The following is a 24,993-nucleotide window of genomic DNA, read 5'->3' on the forward strand; positions in this document are numbered from 1 at the left end:
AGAGAAGAAGAAGAGAGACTAGGAAGCCCCCCCTCAATGTGAAATCTGCACCAATGATAGAAGCTTGAAGATGAATGAAGAAACTACTCCATGAATGTTGAACAACATTCCTCCCCTTAGGAAGAAATAAAACCAAAGGTGGATCCAAAAAGTCTCCCCAACCATGAAAGGAAGATGGAGAAAAAATACTCATGATGAAAGGAATCTTTGAAAACTGCTCAAGTGTCCCCATGTTGATGCTGAAAGGTACCCCCTCCAAAGGTGGTAAACTATGCCACACTGCTGAAAAAGACACTCTAAGATCTAATGGAGATGAATGTAGAACAATATCCAAAGACTCATATGTCTCCTCAAAAGATAAAGAGACCTCCTCCAAGTGTTGTACAAAAGTATCCACAATCATGTCAACCTCTAAAGATTGATCATATAGAGAATGCACAAGAGGGTCAGAGTTATCCCTCACAACAATCAAAGAAGGATCATCTGCATCAAAGAGGAGATGAATGTCATGAATGATGTCTCCCAAATCTACAATGTAGGACTCCACAAACAAACCTGCAATGTCTGTCAAGTAGGCATCCCAATCAACTGAAGCTGGAAGACATGAAATATCCTGCTACACTGAATCATAAGAAGGCAAAACTGTCGCACTAGCTACATCATTAGGTGCAATAGGTAGTGTGATATCAATAGAAGGAGATGATAGGCAAGGCTCAAGAATGGGGTCACATGTGAGAATCCCCAAGTTCAAATGCCCAAAGTTCTCCTCAAAATCTGAATCATCAACATAGGAAGAACCAACCTTATCAATAGGACCAAAATCTGAAAAAGAGTACAACCGAGATGCATGATCAACCACCCTAGTTGCAACGATAGCTCCACTCTCCAAGTCTCTAATGATAACTGAATCAGGTGTGAACTCCACAGTTTTCCTAGTTGCCCCATGTGTGATTTGATAAATGGAAAGAAGATTATTTGTCAAGTGGGGTACACACAACACATCATTGAAGGAGTTATCTCCAATGGCAATAGATCCTTTCCCAATCAAATCCATGTATGTATGATTCCCATCAAAATTTGTGACATGTGGCAAGGCTCAAATGTAGAAAACATAGACTGCGAAGATGCCATATGACGAGAAGCCCCTGAATCTAGAAGCCATCTCCTTGAATCATGACTTGTACTAGCACAAAGAGCTTGTCCCTTTCCTTTATCTATCCCAAAAGAGTGATCCTTTCCTATATCCTTGGAAGAAGAAGCCGATGTAGACATTCTAGAAGGTAAGTTAATTCTATTCTTCTCAAGAATATTCTTCAACTCATCAATATCCTTCTTATAACAATGATGTTCATCATGTCCCGACTTCTTGCAATATCCACAAAAAAGATTATCCTTATATGATTTCCTCTTGGGTGAGAATGGTGAATCACCTTGTTGTGGAGAGGAAGATTGTGCTCCATCTTGTTGTGGTTTTGACTTAGGTTGCTTTTGATTCCCTTTGTTAGCCACCAAAGCTTGTGACTTTGAAGATTTGAGAATCCCCATCATGGTCAACTTAGATTGCTCAAGTATCAACATCTCCATGAATGAATCAAATGAGGGAGAAGTGTATGAGGAACCTTGAGCTAGCCTATGGGTGTGAAAGCTAGATACAAAGGCTGCATACTCTGAAGGAAGCTTGTCTAACAAGTTAAAAACCAATTGAGCATCCTTTTTGTCAATTCCACAATCCTTTAGCTTTGCTCTTAACTCAGTTGCTTTTGTGACATAATCTTGGATTGTATCAAAATCCTTGAGATCCAATGTTATGAGTTCACTATCAAGCTTGTAGCCCTTAATCTCATCAACTTGACCATAGAATTTCTTAAAAATATCCCAAGCCTCTTTAATTGTTGTACACTTATCAATGTGAAAAATGAGGTCATCTAATACATACTTTCTAAGAGTTCCAAGTGCCATAGAATTCTTAGTAAGCCATTCAATTTGAGCATTAGGATCAACCTTAGGATTAGGTGGTGCTGTAATAGTTTCATTTACATAATGAATGAGTCCTTTTTCCATTAGTTTACTCCATGCCTTATTTTTCCATGATGCATAATTATGAGGAGTTAAAAGTGGAAATTTAGGAGAACCCATAGCACCAAAATGAAAAAACACAAGATAGAGAGAGGCACAATCACACAAGACACCCCCCCAAAATACTCAATCAAGAAATCCCCCCAAAATGGTGATTTTGGCACTTTATACTTAGTGCGTATACAATGGGCCACTTGCAAAACAAGGTAAAGTGGACTTTTGATTTCAATTTACAACTTCTCAAAATGAGATCTAAGAGACTTCAACAAATACTGCTAGTGATCTAAACTGAGATCCAAGCAAAATGCAAGTACCAAATATGCCAAATACTGAAAGTATAATTTCTACTTAAAATCTGAAAGTAAATTTTCTACTTAAAATCACTACAAACATATGGCATATTATGAAAGTAGATGAAAAAATATGCACTTTAAAAAAAAACGGCACCTGAAAAGGAGTCCATATGAGCCCAAACGAAGCCTCCAAAGTTGTAAAACTTGGGATTTCATGATTTCCGAAAAACTTGTATCCAAAAATTAGAAAAATCTTATACCACTGTATAGATCACGAAATTATACCCCAAAACAAAAAAAATTGCTTGAAAAAACGATTCCGGATGAGTGAGATATCTCTATTTGAAACATGCCTGCAAAATTATAATTTCTGGAAAATTTTTGTCGCAGCGTCAAACTTCAAATGCCTCTAGATTTGGCCTCCAAAGTCTGATTTGGATGAAACAAAAGGCAAAAATAATTTTCTTGGACCTCCTCAATCCAATGGTAACCTCAGATTTGAACCATCAAGCTTCAATAATAACCTACAATAGAAAACTCCAAAATACACAACCCCAAATAGCATCAAATTTCTCTCAATTAGCAAACCAATGACACTCTAATGGCTCTAATACCATGTGAGACATGGAATAGCTCTGATACCATGTGAGATTTTGCCAAGATCAAGAGGCAATGGAAAACACAAATAAGAGAGACAAAATAGATGATAGAAATAAACTGTATTCTATCAAGAGAAAATACTGATCAACTAGATCATCAATCGATACATACAATGAATATGAGCCTGCTTATATAGGCAAGTCTATATGGATATGTGAGCACACAAACATGACATGTGGCTCAATAAGAAACAAGGGTAGGTAGGAAATAGGTGTGGGTAGGTAGGAGAAACAATATAATATTCCACATGAGGTGGATCACCCACTAAATGTGGAGTGTAACAACAAGATCACACCATAAAAGGTGAAATTTCTCCTACACACACTATCCCAATGTGGCACAAACACCCAAGTGTCTCATACCTAAACTACTATGAAATGCATTTCCTAAGTAAACTTAAGTAAGGTGTAATAATATCCATGATGAATAATTATTTACACCAACACATATCCCTTTATTGTTAAATTGTGCAACACTAAAAAAGCTATACTTTAATCCTTCTACCCAAAAGACATCATCACAATTTGTCTTATCATTCAAGTCTATAGACCCCTTACCTCTTACTACACATGGGGCATCATTTCTGAACCTCACTATTCCTCCATTGCAATCCTCCATGCCGAGGAATTTACTTCTGTCACCGGTCATGTGGTGGGTGCAGCCACTGTCGATCACCCATTCTCCACACCGCTTTGTGTTAGAAATCAATGCCATATCTCCTTCCTTTGTGCTTTCCTCTTTGACTACCACAAAATCAATGCCATCTTCATCAGATCTCTTTGATTCTTCATCAGTGACTCCTTCTGCAAGATAAAATTCCTTCTTGCTCTTGTCCCTATAACTTCTGAAATTATCCTTCCCGTCTCTATCATTTTCAGGGCATCTTGAAGCAATATGACCTATCTTATTATAGGAGAAGCACTTTAAGGGTAATTTACCTTTGTATTTACCTATACCTCTTTGGAATCTTCTTGCTAGTAGAGCTTCAATTTCATCTTGCTCCTGTTCCTCAGAGAGCAGATTGTCATTCTCATGGGAATGACTAGTTCTGGTAGTAGAGCTACTACCGGTTTCTTTCCTTCTCCTTGTGGGTGCATGCATCATGGATGCTTTGAAAGCAACATCAATATTTGGTACGCTGTTTTCATAATTGCTCAACTCAAAAGTAGTCAACTTACCGATCAGTGAGTCAAGAATTACACTAACTGTTCCCAAGGATCTAAGCTCATGGATAGCAGAGATCCTTATGGCATATTATGGTAGCAGAGTTCTCAGGATTTTGCTAACCACATCATCCTCCTCGAGTTTTCCTCTTGCACTTTTAATGGAGTATACTACATATTTTTTCCTCTTACTTTACTACTCTATGTTTTCACTTTCCTGCATTCTCATCTCATCATATTTTCCTCTCAAGTTGTCTACTTTGACCTTTTGAACATGAGGATCTCCCCATAGACCGTCTTCAACTTATTCCATATCTAAAAAGTTGTTTTCAAATCTTGCACCTCAGCAAATTCATTATCTGAAAGTGTTCTAACAATTAGATCCATAGCAGTAGTATTATCTTGTCTTTCCTTGATCTATTCCAGAGTAAGAGTCCCTGTAGGTTCATTGTATTCTGTGATCACATGATTCCAATAGTGTTCACCTAGGGATTTTAAATAGAGTTTCATTCTTCCACACCATAAGATGTAGTTATCCTTAAAGAACTTAGGACCCTCCTTACACATCATCTTTGATCTTTCCCTAAGCTGATTAAGCTTCTTTTGATTCTAGTGACCTGATGGTCTGATACCAATTGTTAGTCCCAATCGGTGCTGAGAGAGGAGGGGTGAATCAACACTTAATTAAAATTTCACAAATTAACTTTTATCTTAACTCTTCAGTCATCTAAGATCCAACAATATACTTAATCACTGAAGTCAAATATGCAAGCATGAAAAGTTGACAATGACACCAAGGAGTTATCTGGTGGAAACCCAATAGGAAGAAAACCACGATGTGAGTAGAAACTCACAAAGTTTGCACTCTTTTGGAGTACACCCAGTTAAGAGCCATCCCTGTTAGGAGATTACAAAGAAACTGTTAGGTGCCATCCGATTAAGGGATTTTGATCAAGGTCAGTTAGTACCTTTACCCTGTTAAAGGTATCCTGCTTGGAGGACTTAGAACATCAGCTAAGATGTTACCCAGTTAAGGGATTTTACAATAGGGAACTGTTAAAGTCCACCCAGTTAAGGGATTTATGTTGCAGTTGTTAGAAAGCAATAGATGGATGATCTGTTGAATTAGCTACTGATAACTTGATCAGATCTCAATATGCATCCCACTGAATACACACCGGTTGTGTCTTCTCTGCACAACACTAGTTTCCTTCTTACACCTTTGGCTCTTCACTCAGCCGGTCACCTATCCCTCAGCACTGTACTCTGTCGATCCTCTGACCTTCAGTTCTGCACTCTGCCGATTCTCTTTCGTTTGGCTATGCACTCAGTCGGTTCTCTGTCCTTCGGCTCTGCCCTCAACCGGTTCTCTGTCCTTTGGCTCTGCACTCAACGGGTTCTCTGTCTGTCGACTCTGCACTTAGTCAATATTCCTCACACAAACATAACTATGCTAACACCACTTAGCATGTCCTCTCACTCTACTCTTCACCTTGGATCGCCTTCAACAAGATTTCCTTGTTTCAAATTTCACGATCAAAACTTTAAGAAAGAGCTCCATAACTCTTTATACATTTTCTGTCGACACCTACAAGCATACCCTCAATCATATCAATCAAGGATTTCAGAAGATTTCGAATTCAAACTCTCCCACTCTTTCTCTGCGTGCCTTTCAACAATTCCGCTAAGTGTTCAAACAGTTCTACCACTGCATCTCCCATGGATAGAAACCTCTGAGTCATGTTCAGTCAAATAAATGCAAACTAGAGAATATGCATGCAATCATGCTTGAATACATGATAACTGAAAGTTAAATTTATCAACAAATAATTTGGCGTAGACACAAGCTTACCAATTCATTCTTTGCCACCGCAACTAAATGGCTGATCACTGCTCCGAGATTTATGGTGATCGCCTATCTTTCTTTTGTCATACTGGTGTACCAGTATGTAACTGCACTTCTTAATTTACCGGTTCATTCTTTGGTTGTTGGTTTGTTGTGCTAGCATCATGTCTCTCCCCTGTTTGCTAGTGAGATACTGGTTGGTTGGAGTAAAGAAGTTTTCTTGTTCGAGTCACCTTTTGTGACCTCACCACCACCAGAGTGACCGATCTTCTTGAATGATAGATCGGTTGACTTAATTTATCTTTTCTTTAGCTGAAGTAACTTTTGGTCATTCAATACCAATGTTGTTTCCATTCACTATTGCTTACTGAATAGTAACACCACTCTACCTATACCAGTTCACCAGTTAGTGTCTTCACTGGTAAGTGTTGGACATCAATGACAAACCTTAGCACATATACTAGTTTTCTAGATTGATCAGTTTTGTCAATGTCAATAATCCAACAAAGACAATAATTGATGAGGTCTCTAAGTCAATAGTTAGAAGGAGTAGGATGTGGATAGGACTCAGACTTCAGGGAAGTATCTCAAAAGAAAAATATAAAAAATAAATCCACCGACAACCCATAATTGAGAACAATTGAAGAGTATGTGAGGAAGAGAAGTGGTTATTCTAGGAAGCCTACTCTAGTTGAAGAAGAAATTCATATCTCTACTGGTGAAGTGCAAAAAAAAATGAATGCCAAGATGAAAGAATCTAAATCTTTGAAAGTAGTAGCCTAGAAAGGAGTAACTATTGGGTTACTTTGTTAGGATTCCCAAAGATACTGAGAGGGGGGGGGGGGTGAATCAGTATCCGACCGGTTAATGAATTTTTTGAACTTATTATATGAAAACCATTCCAAAACTGTGTACCGGTAAACCATAATTAATGCAGCAAATAAGAACAATACGCACATCATGAAAGACACACCATAACACAATATTTTAACGAGGAAACCTGGTGTGGGAAAAACCTTGGTGGGATTTTTGACCCACAATATTCGCTTACTGGCCAATAAGAGAATATTACTGTTACAATAGGGGCCTGCACATGTAGGAAGGCCAAGTGCCTAGAGCTCACTTCTCAGTTACCAAAGAAGTCTCACTGACTTACAAAATGGATTATACAAATCCAATGTCATGTATTTCCTCAGATCAGCATCTGCTATGCCAGGTTCAGTACCGGTTTAAGCTCTGTAATAATCATAAACCCTTATCCAAAATCAGCCTTACAATTCACACATTAGGTCTGCAATAATCTAACCATATCCACTTCCTAAATGATCTACAAGATCTCATACTTATATGAGTCTTATTACAATCTACCATGTTGGCTTACAAAAATATTTTACAATTAAATACAAAATATGATTAAACAAAATTCCTGTCGGTCATGGTGTCGGTAATCAATCTTTTCGGTGCCAGTGAACTGTATGCCGGTGTGGAGTCTATTGGTGCCGGTGCCTGCTGGTATCATATGATTGTAAGGTTTCCATCGATGACAATACCTTCAATTACCTACAATTTCTCATTGGAGTGTGCATTTTCCAACAATCTCCCCCTTTGACATTGATGGCAACACTCACGATAAAAATCCAAAAAGTGTCCAAAAAGGGATCTACCAAAACTTGTCAAAACTGTGTTACCAAAATGTGTGCTCCCCCTGAGCTAATGATGTCTTTCTTCAGTTCATTTTTCTCATCTCCACTACTCCCCCTTTGGCATCAATGACAAAGGCTGTCATTCACTATCAATGGAGTGTGGTTCCTGCCTAGATCCTTGTAACTAGTGGGTTACAATCTGATAGATGTCCGCCAATGCAAAATTTTGACTATCGCTAAACTTCTCGCTGTCCTTTAATGTTGCTTCTATTCTCTGAATTGTACCGGTGAGTATGTGCATTTTCTCTTCCGGTGTCTAAAGTCCTGGAACCAGAGCCTCAAAAATTTCTTTTCTCAAAGAAATGAGGTAATCCAGTTTAGGGCCTAGTTTGCATTTTAAATCCTTTGCCTTAAACTTTATCTTTTCTTTATCTTTTTCTAACTTTTCAATTTTCTCCTCAAGAACTGCAATATTCTTTTCAACTTCCAAATTGTTGATTTCTTTTTGTGCTTTGCTGATCTCTGAATCTATGTCCTTTGTCAAAATAGCAGTTTTGCAGGTATCTCTGTACAATTTCTTGAAATCCAAAATAGTTTCTCCTAATGCCGGTAATAAGGTTTCTATTGTTCCTTATTCTTCTTCACTATTTCCTCAAAGAATTTTTCTTTCTCCTTATTCATTTTCTCCTTGAATGTATCTTCATTTATCTAGTCCAGTGTTATTAGGTTGTCGGTTATATACTTAGACAATGTGTCTAATTGGCTCAAAGAATCTTTATTATCTATGTTGCACTTTGGAGCTATCATCTTCAAAATTGGTAAAGTGTCATCTATAGCCTTATAAGCTTGTGCATTACACTCTGTTATTTTCTTTATTGAATCCAAGAGTACTTATGTTATATTTGTTGGCCTGAATTCAGTCATGGATGTGCCAGATGATTGTCCAACTGTTCTCACAATCTATAGTCCGTTGGTTGTAATGATAGCTTTGCTTTCCTCTTTCTCTAGAGGATCTGTTTGAGTTTGCATTTTCACTACCAAAGGCTTGGGATTTTCAGATGAAGCCAGTGGTACAGTCTGACTAGGTACCTGAGAAAGTTCTTGTTGCTCTACCTATTTCTTTGTGTTTTCCTTAGCAAGAGCTTGTTGCTCTAATGGTTTCTCTGTTTGTACTTCAGATGATTTCACTGTAGTGTCCACTGTCGGTTTTTCTTTGTTTACCTCTGTGCTGTCTAATGCCGGTGACTCAGTTGGTTTTTTAGTTTCAGTAGTTGCCAGTGGCTCAATAGATGCAACATTATGCACATTTGTGGTCTCTGGCTTTCCAGTGTCTCGGGGATCATTTGATCCTTAAGTTTGTTGTTGTTCCCCAATTCCAATATTTCCTGTTGGTGGCTCTGTTGCCACATCTGTCTTCTCAGTTGATTCCTTATCCACCACAATATTGACTTCCTAAGTGTCAATGTTCATTATGTATAACACCTCAGAATTAGGATTCGTATCCTCATGTGGAGTCTCCACATTCTCAGTAGCCGGTGAACTATCAGTTAGTACCGGTGGAGTAATTGAAGGTGGTGGAAAATTGTCTGTCACTTTTATATTTGGTGGTCCACCTACTTTTCCTTTTCCTTTATCCTTATACTTTTGGTATACCTTAAAGGGTTTTGGTCTTTTTAGTTCTTCTTATTTTTCTTTCTCCAGAAAGAAGATGTCCCATTTATCAGTTATTTCTTCAGAGATTTCATTCATTCTGCCCGCCATTAGACTTACATGTCAGCGACCACTAGAAAAGACTGCCCTATTTGCTTCACTGATCAGTTCATCAATTTCCTCAACTGATTTCACTGGATGAACAACTAGAAATTTCTCAATCTTGATTTTCTTGTCTAGTTCCATAATGGCTAACCTTTTAGCATCAAGCCGCCTATATAGATCACTAGGCAAATCATCTACAACCTCTATCAAAACTTTCTTATAAATATCTAGGTGTAAGATGATACTATTTTCTATGCTTTCTTTCTCCTCATTTGTAAAAGTATCATACAATTTACTTACATTTGATAAGTTTCCATCATTTGTTATTTCATTCAATAGGTTGTCAAGTGTAGGAATAACCTGTTTTTTCTTTTTCTTTCTAGGTGTCATGTTTTTAGCTGGGGGCCTCACTGCCTGTTGTTTTTGTCTTGTCTTTTTGGGTGTAGGTGAGGGTGTCAGTGAGGGTTTTCTTTTTCTTTCTATCCTTTTGAATACAACCGGTATCTCACTATCAGAAGAAGTTGCAATCGGTGAAAGATGTGCTTCTGGTTGAAGTCCTTCCAGTTCACTTTCCTTAATACCAGTTTTCTTTAATACGTCTTCTTTTATTGCTTTCGCCTGTCTCGTTCCTTTCCTCACTATCTGTTCAATTTTCTTAACTCTTTTTTGAGATTTAATGCCACTTTCAATTGTTTAAGCATTGCCAAATACTTTTTCTATCGGTTCCTTAGGGGCTTCTAAGAGGGATTTTGCATAAGTTTCAATTATGTTGTCATCTGTCTCATATCCCATCTCGGTAACCCAAATAGTTCTAGGGACAACTGCCTCCATCTAGATTTCATCTTTCTTGATCACAAAGCATATCTCTTTTTGATACTTATCAACAATTTATTGAGATATCCTTATTCTTGTCTTCATTCTTGCTTTCAAAGTTTGAATATGTTCATTTATGTTTTTCTCTCTGTCATCTCCCATGTTGTTTAGTATGTCTAACTGTTGCTTTCCTACTGGTATATCAAAACCAAAGTCTTTCCTACCAATACTGGGTACTTCCTTGGTAATGTATAGCATTAAGAACACAAGCAAGTTACCAAATCTAAAAGTTCCCTTCTTATCACCTTTGATTTTCTTCAAGTTGTCTATCAGTTCATCTTTAAGCCATTCACATACATCAATTCTTGCAATGTCATTCACCATGTCATATGCACTTTTAATACATAAGCTAGAGACAAAGTTTAGTCATTTTGCATGTGTAGCCTTATAACCAAGAATCATATTGACAAATCTAACATTGATGTCCTTCACATCATTGACTCTTAGGGATCTTTTATCAAATGTTGTGCTAGTTAAGGTCATCATAGTGTCATTTGAAACTTTCTTAGTTCTATCAGGCCTGCTACTAGTGGAAGGTAAGCCTGTTACTGCCCCAACTGCCTCTTTAGTGATCTTATGGATGGAGTCCAACCAAAATAATTTTCCCTTGGACTCTGCTCAGGACTATCCTTATCACATCTTTCAAAAAATCAGGGATACTAAGAATGTCCACAAAACCTAGGGTTTCCACTACCCTGTGTTCTAGTTTAATATTACCATTTGCATCATAGATTACAATCCCATACATGTTCTTAATTTCATCATCTCCTAGTTCCTCAATATGACAATGTATATACATTCTAGGATCCTCTGCATAAACTACTCCCTTAGGTATTTTCGAAAATGCTCCTAGGGTATCATCTTTCTTCGCAATTTCGGGAATAAGTTTGAACATAGGTCTAGGGCGTTTGATAACTTCAATCACAGTAGGGTTTGTAATAAATTCAGGTGCAGATGAAGAAGCCATAGTTATAATTACCTTAATCTTCCTTTAGGATGAGTGCTTGAATGAACTACTTCACTTTTTGCTAAGGATGCCTTCACTCGGGATTTTTGCGCTCTCTGGAGATTTGAATGCTCGGTGAATGAAAAAGGAGCCCAAACACTTGCTTTATAATGTTATTTCTTTCAATTGCCACATTTAATGTGTGCCGGTTAAGTCAAAAACTTAACTCATCTGCCAGTAAGGAAGTAATTCAACTTCTCACCATCAACTGAGGGTAAATTAGCATGTTTTCAATTTGTTTCCATACCCCCAAGGAATTTTCTTCAGTTAGATGAAGAACCTCCTATCAGTGGAGTGATACTCTGTTCTACTGGTGGAGGAGTATTCCCATCAACATTCTGATTTGACTTTCTAATCCATTTCTTTGAGAATTCTTTGTTTACCTCTTCAACTTTTTCTTTACCTTTCAAGTTGGGTCCTTTGTTGTTTGCCGGTGATGTCTTACTTCTACAAAAATTTTCAGTTTGTCCAATCTTGTTGCAAGCATAACAAGTCACATTGTTTTTATGAATAGCTTTCCCATATCCTATGCCAGTATGTGTTCTGCATTGATTAGATAAGTGTCTAAATCTTCCACAAACATAACATCTTACATTCATTATGCAATTTTCTGAATTATGACCAACTTTGTTGCATTTAGAACATTGTTCGGTGGGTGTATTAGTGTTTTGATAATTTCTAGATCTACACTAATTTTCTCTATGACCATACTTGTTACAGTTAAAGCATTTCCTATTAAATTTGTAAGCAGTAGGTTATCTTACCGGTTTGCTGTGATCATGATTGTTTGCAGTACCGGAGCTTTCACCAACTTTAAAGCCAAGGCCATTTGTACCACCATTAGCTTTCTGATTCTTCAGCATGTCATGAAATTCTTCTAAACTTTTCTTGAATTTCTCCTTGTGTTGATTTGCAGTAGCCAATTCATTTTCCAAGAAATCTTTCTGTCTCATGAGTTGAATTTTGTCATTTTGTGTATGCATCAAATCTATCTTCAACATATCATTTTCATGACCGAGTCTTGTGTTTTCATTTCTAGCATCATTTAGTCTTCTAACCAAGTCATCTTCATTCTTCTTCCAATTTTCAATCTCTTTTCAAAATCTCATAGTCATATCCTGCATCTCATTCTTCATTGTACGGTTTTCTTGTCTCAATTTGTTTACTAGATCATTAAGAGTTTCCTTTTCATCATCATCATTCTGTATCTTTTCACAAAGTTCTCTTCTTTTGTTTGTTGCAATAGTGAGATTCTCTTGAAGTCCTTGAATGATATCCTGTGCAGCCTTTGGATCATCTTCAAGTTTGATATTCTTCACTTTTTCTGCATCATAGTCTAAAAGAGTTGTTTCCAATTGCTTTCTCAAGTTTTCCATCTCTACCGGTGTCAGAATCTTCCTCAAGCAGTTAGGCTTTTGAAAATAGAGGACCAGGCTCTGATACCAATTGTTAGGATTCCCAAAGATACTGAGAGGGGGGTGGGGTGAATTAGTATCTGACCGGTTAATGAATTTTCTGAACTTATTATATGAAAAGCATTCCAAAACTGTGTACCGGTAAACCAAAATTAATGCAACAAATAAGAACAATAAGCACAACATGAAAGACACACCATAACACAATATTTTAATGAGGAAACCCGGTGTGGGAAAAACCTCGACGGGATTTGTGACCCACAATATTCGCTTACTGACCAATAAGAGAATATTACTATTACAATAGGGGCCTGCACATGCAGGAAGGCCAAGTGCCTAGAGCTCACTGCTCAGTTACAAAAGAAGTCTCACTGAATTACAAAATGGATTATACAAATCCAATGTCATGTACTACTTTATATCAGCATCTGCTATGCCAGGTTCAGTACCAGTTTAAGCTTTGTAATAATCATAAAACCTTATCCAAAATCTGCCTTACAATTTTCACATTAGGTCTGAAATAATCTAACCATATCCACTTACTAAATGATCTACAAGATCTCATACTTATATGAGTCTTATTACAATCCGCCATGTTGGCTTACAAAAAGATTTTACAATTAAATACAAAATATAATTAAACAAAATTCTTGTCGGCCATGGTGCCGGTAATTAATCTTTTCGATGCCGGTGAACTATATGCCGATGTAGAGTCTACTGGTGCCGGTGCCTTCCAGTATCATATGATTGTAAGGTTGTCATCAATGACAATACCTTCAATTACCTACAATTTCTCATTGGAGTGTGCATTTGCCAACATACTTTATACCCCATAGGCTTCAATTGCTCCATTTTTACCTACTATTTGTATCACCCCAAGAGAAGGAACATCATAAGGCCCAGATCTGGAACAAGATGCCCCATCTTCACAAACCCCTACAAATATTGATAAGATAGTTCATAAATAGGTGACTATCCATAATATTGATTCTGATTTTGACTCTGATAATGAACCTATTTCAGTGGTAACTCACAAGAAGAAGGGAACCTCAATCCAAAGACATGTTACTTCAAAGGAAAGGCCAAGAGGAGCCAATGTTGGTACAAGTATCTGTTACTCCCTAAGATGATCAACCAAGTCAACCACCTACTATTGAGCCTGAAGACAAAAATAATGAACCTATGCAACATCAACAAGATTAACCCTAAGAAAAAGCAATGGAAGTTGATGATCAAGATGATTGGATGGTTCTCACTCCACAGGATCAAGAGAAACTTCTCAAACAACTAGAAGAAACCTAGGGAAAACAATAAGAGTAGGCAAGTAAGGAGGATTTTGAACAAGAAGTAGGTGACAAATTAGAATAAATTTTTAAACATTAGCATGAACAACTCACACAACATAAACAACTCACTGTGCCACCTTCATTACCATCAGAACAATATGAAGAGTCTATAGAGAAACAACAAGAGGAACATCAGAATATAGATAAAGAACTTGAAGAGGAAGAGAAAGAACCAGAAGAAGATCCCATGACCCATATGATAACTTCTAAAGTCACTTCACAAGGTGAACAAGATTTGAGCATGCTTTAGTGGTTAAGTTTTAATTTTAAGAAAAAAAGGAAAGGATAAATTTACAAGATGTAATGACTAAATCACTAAGAAGGACTAAGAAAGAAAAAACTATTCATCATTGAGTAGAAGTAAATCCGGAGAACTCATGGCTAATATAGAAACTCCAATTCCAACTATGGAGGGTGAGGAGCATGTTTCTACTAGCTACAAAACCTCCTAGGTCAATCTAGGAAGGAAAACTAAATGGGGGGAAATAGCCACTTTGGATGCTACCATTTCCACTATAAAAATAAGGATTGAAAAGGAATACAAGTCAAAGCAAGAGGCTAAGGTAAAATTAGAATAGTATAAATAATTTCTCATGGAGATGTCATGCACGCTTGATTCAAGACCAACAGACTCACAATCTCATTCCTTTGCACTTCCTCAACAAGAAGTTAAATCTCTATATGCAATGAGAAAGAAGGCCACCACTATTGATACCTAGTCTAGGGACCAGCTAGCTAAGGTAAAGATGTTCTTACAAGGAACCATGGATGTAGACAAAGATGCTTATCTTCTTGAGAAAGGTATGATCTTCCTTATAAATAAATGGGAAACCCAATCTAACAAGCTTACTAAATAAATTAATGTGCTTTAAAGAAAATAAAAAACTTAGATGAAGATGTAATCAAAAGAAAAGACTTGTTAGGCGGTGAAGACTTCAGTGTTTTACAATGCTATATTGATATGTTGGAGTTCAAGAGAGATATTCTTGATTTGTATAGAGACAAAGTGTTGAAAGGGAGCTCATTTGTCTTTGATTTATTCAAAGAATATGAATATTATGTAGTCAAGGTATTGGGTAAACATGGGCCAATGGCTATTCAATCAGGTTCACTTAATCCAGAAGAAGTGCTCAAGTTATGGGAAACATATGTGCTAGATAACTTCTCTTTAGAAGTCAAATTTGATACTGTTAGCATTATGTCATATGTTGTCATTGATATTAAATATTGTGTTCTGGATTAGGTCTGGATGTGGTATGTTGAGCAACAATTCTTGTATGAGTTGTGTTGAGTGTTTGGAGGTTTCTCGAATTTCTCGGATGTCTTGTTTTCTTGGAAGATATGTTGATGATACTACTCACTGCTATTTTGGGTCTAGATTGGTCTAGTAGTCAATATTTTTGGTCCAGACATTGAAGTTGTGTAACGATAGTTGTACAATATTTGGATAATATTTTTATGTCCAACTTTGGCGATGTATGTAATGTGTTGACATGTTCGATGAGGAACATTGTAATAAGGTCTACCTCTCATTCCTTCCCACCACCAAAATGTTTAGTGGAGACCTATTTTAGATCTTTGTCTTGGTCGACATTGAGGATTATGTTTTTCTAGATACAATATATGGAGTATGATTTGAGTGAGTTGATGTATGGATTTTTGTGTTGAAGATGTGCGACATTAAAATAATCCAATTGGTGTGTTAGAGTTGTGTTGTAGATCGTTATCAGAAGTAGTTCCAACTATATAGATTGTGTTCAATGGTGGATTCTCTTTATCTTTCTTTCTTCTTCAAGAGTGAGCCTTTTCTAGGCAGTGAGCCCTCTTGCAGTGAGCATCTTGGTAATGAGCCACCCTTTGTAAAAATCACCTTAACCAGTATTTATATATTGAGAATTAGAATTCTCCATGGTTTTTCCCTTCTTGGGTTTTCCATGTAAATTTTGGTGTTTCTTGTGTTTGATCTGTTATGTGCTTATACTTTCATGTTTATCTACTTTATTAATTTTGCTATTAGTTTCAGATTTATAAATAGTTTAAAAGAGGATTTTTATTGTCAATCGATTCACTCCCTGTGTCTAAGTTGCCCAGATATTCAACAATTGGTATCATACCTTGGATTCCTTGATATAGAGCTTAACCACTTGAGGTAGATCCTGATTTGATGGGACACAAATTATCCATTCCTATCTTTGAAGGATCCAATTATAGTTTTTGAAAAGTGAAGATGGGAGGTTATTTAGTTTCTTTGGGTTACAACACTTGGAAGGCTGTGGAGACTAAGTATGTTCAATCAACAAATGGTCTTACTACTACATATGAGATTCAGGTCTATAAAGAGAATGAGAAGGAAAGGTATGCTATCTTTAAAGTGCATTATCAAAGACTAAATTGACAAAGGTTATTTCTTTGAATCCTACTTATGAGGTTTGGTAGAAGCTGAAAGATATCTATGAAGGAAATGAGAGAGTTAAGTTGACAAAGAGGCTAACAACTAAGCAAAGATATGAAAACCTAAAGATGTAAGAAGGAGAAGACATTGTAAGCTATTTTGAGAAGGTTGACAGTGCTGTGAATAAAATCAGAGAACTCAAAGGTACCTTGAATGATGAAGATGTGATAGATAAAATATTGATGAATTTATTGGTAATCTACAATGATAAGATCTTGGCGATAGAAGAAACCTATAATCTAAAGAAGTTCACCATAGAGCAACTATTTGGTACACTGATTGCATTTGAAGTAAGAAAGTTTAGAGAGGATAAAGACAAATCAGAGACAACATTTAAAGCAACTAAAGATGGTCTGAATGGTGAAGAAAGCCCAGATGAGATGGAAGCAAATTTTGTGAGGAAACTGGAGAAAGGTATTGACAACTACAAAGGTATGTTACCCTTTAAATGTTTTAGATGTGGAAAAATTGGTCACATAGCTACTAGATGTCCAGAAAAGGGAGCTAGATAAAAGTCTAGGGAAAACAAAGGAAACTTCAATAAGAAAGCCTATTATGTTAAGGATGATGATAGTATTTCAGATAATGAATCAAAGTATGAAGAAGGTGATTTTTTATTTTTGGTAGAAAAGGATGTTCCTAAGTTTGATATTTCTAAGGCTGTTGCTAATTCATTTCAAGCTAGAAGAGATAAGAATGAGTTGTTGATTGATAGTGGATGTTCAAATCATATGACTAGTGATAAGAGTAAGTTCATAAAACTTGGTAATTTTTTGATATTATGGATGTGTTGCATTGGTTTTGTCATTGATGTCAACACTTATCAACACTTATCCTTCTGGAGATCTTTGGTTATGTTGAACCGACACATTATATTCAGTGACTTATGCACAGTCACTGGTATTTGGTTCACCGACAGGTTTTATTGTTCACTGACACTGAGGATGACTTGTTATCATCTGGAGATCACTTGGTTATGTCGAAGACATGGTTTGGACACTTGATTTTGGTATTGAGGTTATTGGTCTAATCGGGTTGACATATTTGTTGTTACCTGCAAATTGGTCTGGGTTATGGACCGACACATGTTATCTATTCCAGATCAGCACGACACGTTATGGAGATGATTTATTGATTGGATATTGTTGTAATTGTATTGAGCCGACATGATGCATTGCATCTTGACTTATTTGTAATTGATTTAATTGTAATATTCTTAATTATCCGACCTACACATTTGGTCCTAGGTTTTGGTATATATGTAAGATCTCATTTGTGAGATGATGTAAGTGTGGTAATAGGTAGAAGGTATATGGTTATGGTATTGTATGTGCGAATATTGAAGATTATATGAGCAAACCATAGAGAAGGTTCAAGGAAGGTTTGAAGGAGATTATCAGAGCTTAACTGGTACTAAATCTAACATTAGAGATGCTACTTTAAGTAGTACATTATCATTGGATTTAATCATCCAATTGTAGTCAGTGTGACTCCTATTTTGTGATTGAGCAGTGAGCTCTAGGCGGTTTGCCTTTTTGCATGTGCAGAACCCCATTTGTATACACATACTATCTGTAGTAGTATCATCTGATTGTGGGTAAGGTTTCAAACCATGGTTTTTCCCCTTACATGGTTTCCATGTACAAATCTCTGTGTTATGTGTTATGTGTTGTGGATGTTGTTTCTCTTTCTGTTTCATGCATTAATTTTCACTGGTATTGATATTAATTGTTAATCTATCAACCGACATTAGTTTGGTTTACCGATATTATGTATGAAGTTTGACTAAGTTATATTTGGGTTAAAATTAATAGACAACTGATTCACCCCCCCTCTTAGTTGCCTCTGGGTCCTAACAAAAGTATGATGGAGGTTCTGTTAGGTTTGGAGATGATTAGATATAACAAATTATTGGGATTGGTTCAATTACTTTTGAGGGAAAACATAACACTGACAATGTTTACTATGTGAAAGTTTTGCATCATAATCTTTTGAGTGCTGGACATATGTGCGAAAATGAATACAAAGTTATTTTTCAGGATAATGGATGTGAAATCTAGAAGGAGTCCGGAATGGTTATTGTAGATGGAAGAAGGAAAAATGGAAATATGTATGAGTTGGAAGGAGATACAAGACATTGTTTAATATCTCAACTTGATGACAGTTGGCTATGGCATCGAATGATGTGTCAGATCAACTTTGACAACTTGGTTCAGATTAGTTCAAGGAGTGCAGTGAGAGATTTACCAAGTTTGATTAAACTAGAGAACAACATCTGCAAGGAATGTCAAGTAGGAAAACAAACAAGGAGCACATTCAAAGTCAATGACTTTTATGAGAAACATGACATCAGAAGAAAATTATCTACACCCTGGACACCACATCAGAATGGTGTAGTGGAAAGGATGAACCAAACTATACAGGAGGCAGCTAGGATAATGATAAAATGTGTAGAGTTACCAGAAGTCTACTGGAGAGAATCAGTTCATACAACATCATACACTTAACAAAATTTTGTATCGATGGAAATATGAGAAGAGGTCCTATGAACCTTGGTATGGTAGAACTCCTATAGTGAAATATTTCAAAGTATTTGGAAGCAAGTGCTATATCCGAAGAGATGAAGATAATTTTAGAAAGCTTGATAGTAGAGAAGATGAAGGCATATTTTTAGGTTATTCACCAAAGAGGAGTTGCAATTTATATTTCAAGACTAATTTAAGTAAAATCCTAATTGTGGTTGTGTATGTTGATGATATAATCTTTGGAGAAAATGAAGGTATGTGCGAAAGATTTGCTAATGAGATGCAAAAATAATTTGAGATGTCCATGATTGGTGAGTTAAATTTCTTCCTTGGTTTGCAAGCTAATTAGAATGACAAAGGAATTTTCATTTCCTAGTCTAAGTACATCAAAGAGTTATTAAAGAAGTTTGGATTGGAGAATTCCAAACCAGTGTGTACATGTCTGACCATCAGATGAAAGTTAACCAAAGATAATAAATATCCTAAGGCAGATGCAAGTCAGTACAAATCAATGATTGGAGGATTGTTATATTTGAATGCTACCAGACTAGATATCATGTATGCAGCATGATTGGTAGCCAGATTTCATCAACAACCAAAAGAATCATATGTTGTGGCAGTAAAAAGGATTTTCAATTATCTTAAAGGCAACTAAGAGTTTGGTTTGTGGTATCCCAAGAGCTCATATTTTACCTTAACAACTTATACAGATGCAGATTGGGCCGAAAGTGTTGATGACAGGAAAAGTACAATTGGAGGAGCATTCTTCCTTGGCTCCCGGTTGGTTGCTTGGTCGAGTAAGAAGCAAGACTATGTGTCTCTATCTACAATAGAAGAAGAATACATTGTATAATCTTCATGTTGCACACAAGTCTTATGGATGAAGCATACTTTGAAGGACATTAGTGTAAATTTTGATGATCCTATCTCAATCATGTGTGATAATACTAGTGCAATAAATATTTCAAAGAATCCAGTACAACATTTTAGAACAAAGTATATATCTATTGAGTATCACTTCTTGAGGGAAAAAGTGTTGGAGAATGAAGTTAGACTTGAGTATGTACCCACAAAAAAGAAGATTACATATATATTTACTAAGGCATTGTGCAAAGATACTTTTGAGTATCTCCTACAGAAGTTAGGGGTATTACCCCTTTCCAGTTTGAACTAATTTACATCTTAGTGTGCATTGCTCTAGTGAGTAGTCTATATATTCTTTTTTGGATTGATGCTTGTGTGCTTCCTCTCAAGGGGAGGAGTGAGTTTCTTAGGGGGAGTTTTGCCTACCTTTGTCATTTTTGTCAAAGGGGGAGAGAGAGTGAGTTTGCATGATGATTTGCTGATGTTGTTAATGGATTTTGCCATCAATGAAAAAGGGAGATATCGTTAGCATTATGTCATATGTTGTCATTGATGGCAAATCTTGTGGTCTAGAAGTGGTGTTTTGAGCAATAATGTTTGTATGAGTTGTGTTGAGCATTTATAGGTTTCCTAGATTTCTTGGATGCCTTGGTTTCTCAAAAGATATGTTGATGATACTACTCAGTGCTATTTTGGGTCCGAATTGGTCCGGTAGTCGAGGTTTTTAGTTTAGACATTGAATTTGTGTAATGACAGTTGTATAGCGTGTGGATAATATTTTTATGTTTGGCTTTGGTGATCTATGTAATGTGTTGATGTGTTCGATGAGGAACGTTGTAATGAGATCTAACTCTCATTCGTTCCCACCACCAGAATGTTTAGTGGAGACCTATTTTAGATCTTTGTCTTGGATGGCATTGAGGATTATGTTTTACCAGAGATAGATATGGATTATGATTAGGATGAGTTGATGTATGGCCTTTTGTGTTGAAGATATGCGAGATTGAAATAATTCAGTTGGTGTGTTAGAGTTGTGTTGTGGGTCATTACCACAAGAAGTTACGACTGTGTAGATTGTGTTTAGTGGTGGATTATCTTTATCTTTCTTTCTTCTTTGGCAGTGAGACATTTCTAGCCAGTGAGACCTCTGATAGTGAGCCTTTCTAGGTAGCGAGACCTCTGATAGTGAGACTTTCTGGGCAATGAGCCCTCCTATAGTGATCATCTTGGCAGTGACCCACCCTTTGTAAAAATCACCTTAACCAATGTTTATATATTGATAATTTACATTCTTTGTTGTTTTTCCCTTCTTGGGTTTTCCACGTAAATTATGGCGTTTCTTGTGTCTGATCTATTATGTGCTTATGCTTTCATGTTTATTTGCTTTATTAATTCTTCTAGTAGTTTTGGATCTGTAAATAAAGTTTAAAAGAGGATTTTTTATTTTCAAATGATTCAACCCACCTCCTCTCTTAGTTGCCCAGATATTCGACATATACTATTGTGATGGAGAGGTACATGTACTTCATTTTGAAATCTTATCAAGCAACACAAGTGGTGGACAATTTGGTAGATAAAATGGATGAAATAAAGGAAGACCTCAAAGTTTCCAAATTCCACGTTCAAAATGTCCCAGTTCCTTCTTAAGCTTCCATTGAGTGTTACTTGGGAAACTACCGTAGCTACCAGAAGAACAGGCAGTGAGCAGGTAGACTACTTCGAGTGCACTTCCAGTTACTGCAAGTGGTGAGGAGAAGTTGCAATGAAATCTATAGTTTTGATAGCCTATTTTGAGAGCAACGTGTTCAATATACATGACATCTTGATATTTTTTAAAAGAGAAGATCATGCTTCAAGGAAGTGTGTTGTGGTGCTCCTCCCCAATTCATTTCTTTTTGTGCATCGATAGAGTTGTGGACATATCTTAGACTCTTGTATGATGCTTTGATAGATGTTTATGGATCTATTTATGATTTGGATTCTTGATAGTTGATGCTATACATTTCATATTTACATTTGATACATTATGGTTTTATATGGATAATTATACATTTGGGACTCTTATGATGATGGACTCATATTTGGTGATTTATATGCACTCATTATTAATGCGAGGATTATATTTACTTATGGTGACATGATGGTATCTTGCAATGTGCTAACCTCAGTTCATGTTTACATCAGAGGACGACGACGATGATGCTATATTTTCCATAATTCTTCTATTACTGCGATCATGATAGGGACAATGTCATACCACTCATTTATGAGCATGATATGACATTGTGACTCCCTTTCACTTGTCTGATTATTTTATGTTATATGTTTTTGATTAAGGAAAATTAGGTTTTAAGGGACCCGAAACCCACTTACATAACAAGAAGATAAGCATGAAAGAAACTAGAGAGAACGAGACATGGAAAGAAAAGCTGCAAAAGACCAGCAGAGAAAACAATAGCTAAGGAAAAGGATGGCAAAAATCTAGCGAGAGACTGGCGACCAAAGACCAGTATTACATTTCAGATAAAAACTTTATAGACTCTTCCGCATCCTTAACCAGCATCATCATAGCCTTACCAGCTTCTCTCAAGTCTTTGTTCTCCTTCTTTTGATGGGTGTCTTTAGTCTTCATCTCCAGATTGCTGGTAGTCTGCCTTGTTCTTTGTCTAGAGGATTGAGGAGCAGAGCTGGAGGTCGGCACATCATCAATGATCACCATCTCTTTGTTTTGTTGGTTCTTCTCCAAACAATCAACCAGGGCGTTCATATTTTGAGATGAGACCTTCAAAACCTCAAGGCTGTGTTTCATAAATTTCTTCAAGGCCTTCTCGGTTTTAGGAATCCGGTTGATAATAATTTTATTATCAACCTCAACCTTATCTTTGACGATTCTGATCACATCTTCAAGGTGCTTCAAGTCTCCCTTAATCATTTCTTTTTCCGGCTAGTCCTGCATTTCAATTTCATCATCTGCCTCACTGGTGTCCACATCCACATCCTCTTTCCTAGTATTGGTATCCTTAATCAAATTATGAATCTTATAATCTAAATCTCTCTAATTATTCTGAATACTGGAGATATTTTCAATTACCCATTTTTGGAAATTGAAAAATTCCAGAGTGCTATTTCTGGTAGCATTCAAAATGGAGTCCGTCATTTCCATACCCTACGTAGAGCTCATAGACCTAGGGTTAACTTCCTCTGTGGTATGTTGAGCTTCATTCCTGCTATCTGAGACAATAGGGTTTGAATCTGGCTCTTCAACATACTCTTTTCTTTGCACCTTCTCCTCCTCTCCCACAACCTCTTTCTTCTCACTCTTGGCTTCATCATCAACCACCTTCCCCTATTCCTCCTCTGAACCATCCTTCACATCTATGTACTCTTAATCTCCTTCACCAATCCTCCCTTTAGTGTGAAGAGGAATGTTAGATGAATCATCGTCAGACTCAAAACCATCATGATCATCTGAAATATGGGCATTTGCCACCAAAGGATCTTCCTTATTAACCCTAGCTTTTTTCTTCAAATGCTCATAAATAAGAAGAATGAGACCTTGGTGAGCTATGGGATAGGATTTGGGTTTTTTTGCATGATCGACTAAGCTTTCATTCAGGGAAGAAGCTAAATAGAAAGGAAAATAGATCTTAACACCATGGCGGAAATGGTTTAGAATAGCAAAATGATAATTATAAACCTTCGTAAACCTACCATCAACTGTTAAGAATTCCATCAAAACCCTTAACATCTTCTGCCAGAAGGATTTTACCTGATGAGGGAGGTAGCAAGATACATTGTCCTTCTTGGTGAGCCGAACCCTCCCTTCATCACTTTTAGGGAAGTTCTTGATGGCTTCCGCCACAAACTTTCGATCTCTATAAAACTTGGTGTAGACATCTAAAAATGGTCAACGCTTGCGGAGTCATACTTTAACATTTGCGCATTGCCTTATTTTATGTTGCGCACTTGGTAACATTTCTTCTATGTTGCACACTTGGTCTTTATCATTTGCGAGCATTGAGTCCTTCTTTGGCATTCCTCATTTTTATCGCTTTCGAATTAGGTCTTGTCGATAACAATCTTTAGTCATGATTTTGGTCAATCCTTGTCCTTGGCAATTTTGTTATTTTGCGATCAATTTGTCATTGATCCTTGTCCTCTTGTCAATCTTGTCACCTTGCGATTGATTTGTCATCGATCCTCATCCTTGTCAATCTCATCAATTTTGTGATCGATTTGTCATTGATCCTTGTCCTCTTCAATCATGTCAATTGGCGCATATCAATTTGGTCTCTTTATCAATATTGGTCAATTTGTCAACCAATCTGAATTGTTTATCAATCAAATCATTTATCAAGTCAGAATCATGATCAAATCGAATCTACATCAATTATCTTTTGTCAAGACCTAATCTTCTAAGGTTTTATGATTTATTCATTTAATCTTGTTTGGCATTTTCCCTCTAGGTTAAATAATTTATTTATTTATCCTAAGTCTTCTTGTCACAATTAAATATTTGTTTAATTGGCTAATTAATTCCTCCTCTTTTTGTGAGTTAATTAATGAATGAAAAATTGTTAATTAATTCACTTATTTTTCTAATTTCATCAATTTCTAATTTTCCTAATTCCTAATTTCCACCTAATTTTCTAATTTGTCAAAATTCAATTTCCACCTAATTAATTTCTCTCTAGTCTTTCCCTATTTTTGTGCTTCCGTGGAAGCATGAATTTCTCATGCGTCATACTATTGGCATAGTAAGATGTCATAAGCTTTTAGTCCTCTAACCTTTGCATTGGCAATATGTCATAATTCATGACATAGAAGGTGTCATAACCTTCTTCCTTCAACTCAATTTTGCCATTTTGAAATCAATTGCCTCTAATATCAATTTCATGCTAATCTTGTCTTTTCTCCAATTTATCTATAAATTGGATGAATTTCTTCAATCAAAAGGTCGAATCAATCATGCTTCTAGTACCCTTATGCTGTCGTCTCGTCTTGACAATCTTGCTTTCACATTATGCTTATGCACTTGAAGGTGAGATCCACAAAACAAAGCAATTTGAAGGAGAA

The sequence above is a fragment of the Cryptomeria japonica genome, chromosome 9 (genome assembly GCF_030272615.1).
Source record: "Cryptomeria japonica chromosome 9, Sugi_1.0, whole genome shotgun sequence".
In the NCBI taxonomy this organism is placed as follows: domain Eukaryota; kingdom Viridiplantae; phylum Streptophyta; class Pinopsida; order Cupressales; family Cupressaceae; genus Cryptomeria; species Cryptomeria japonica.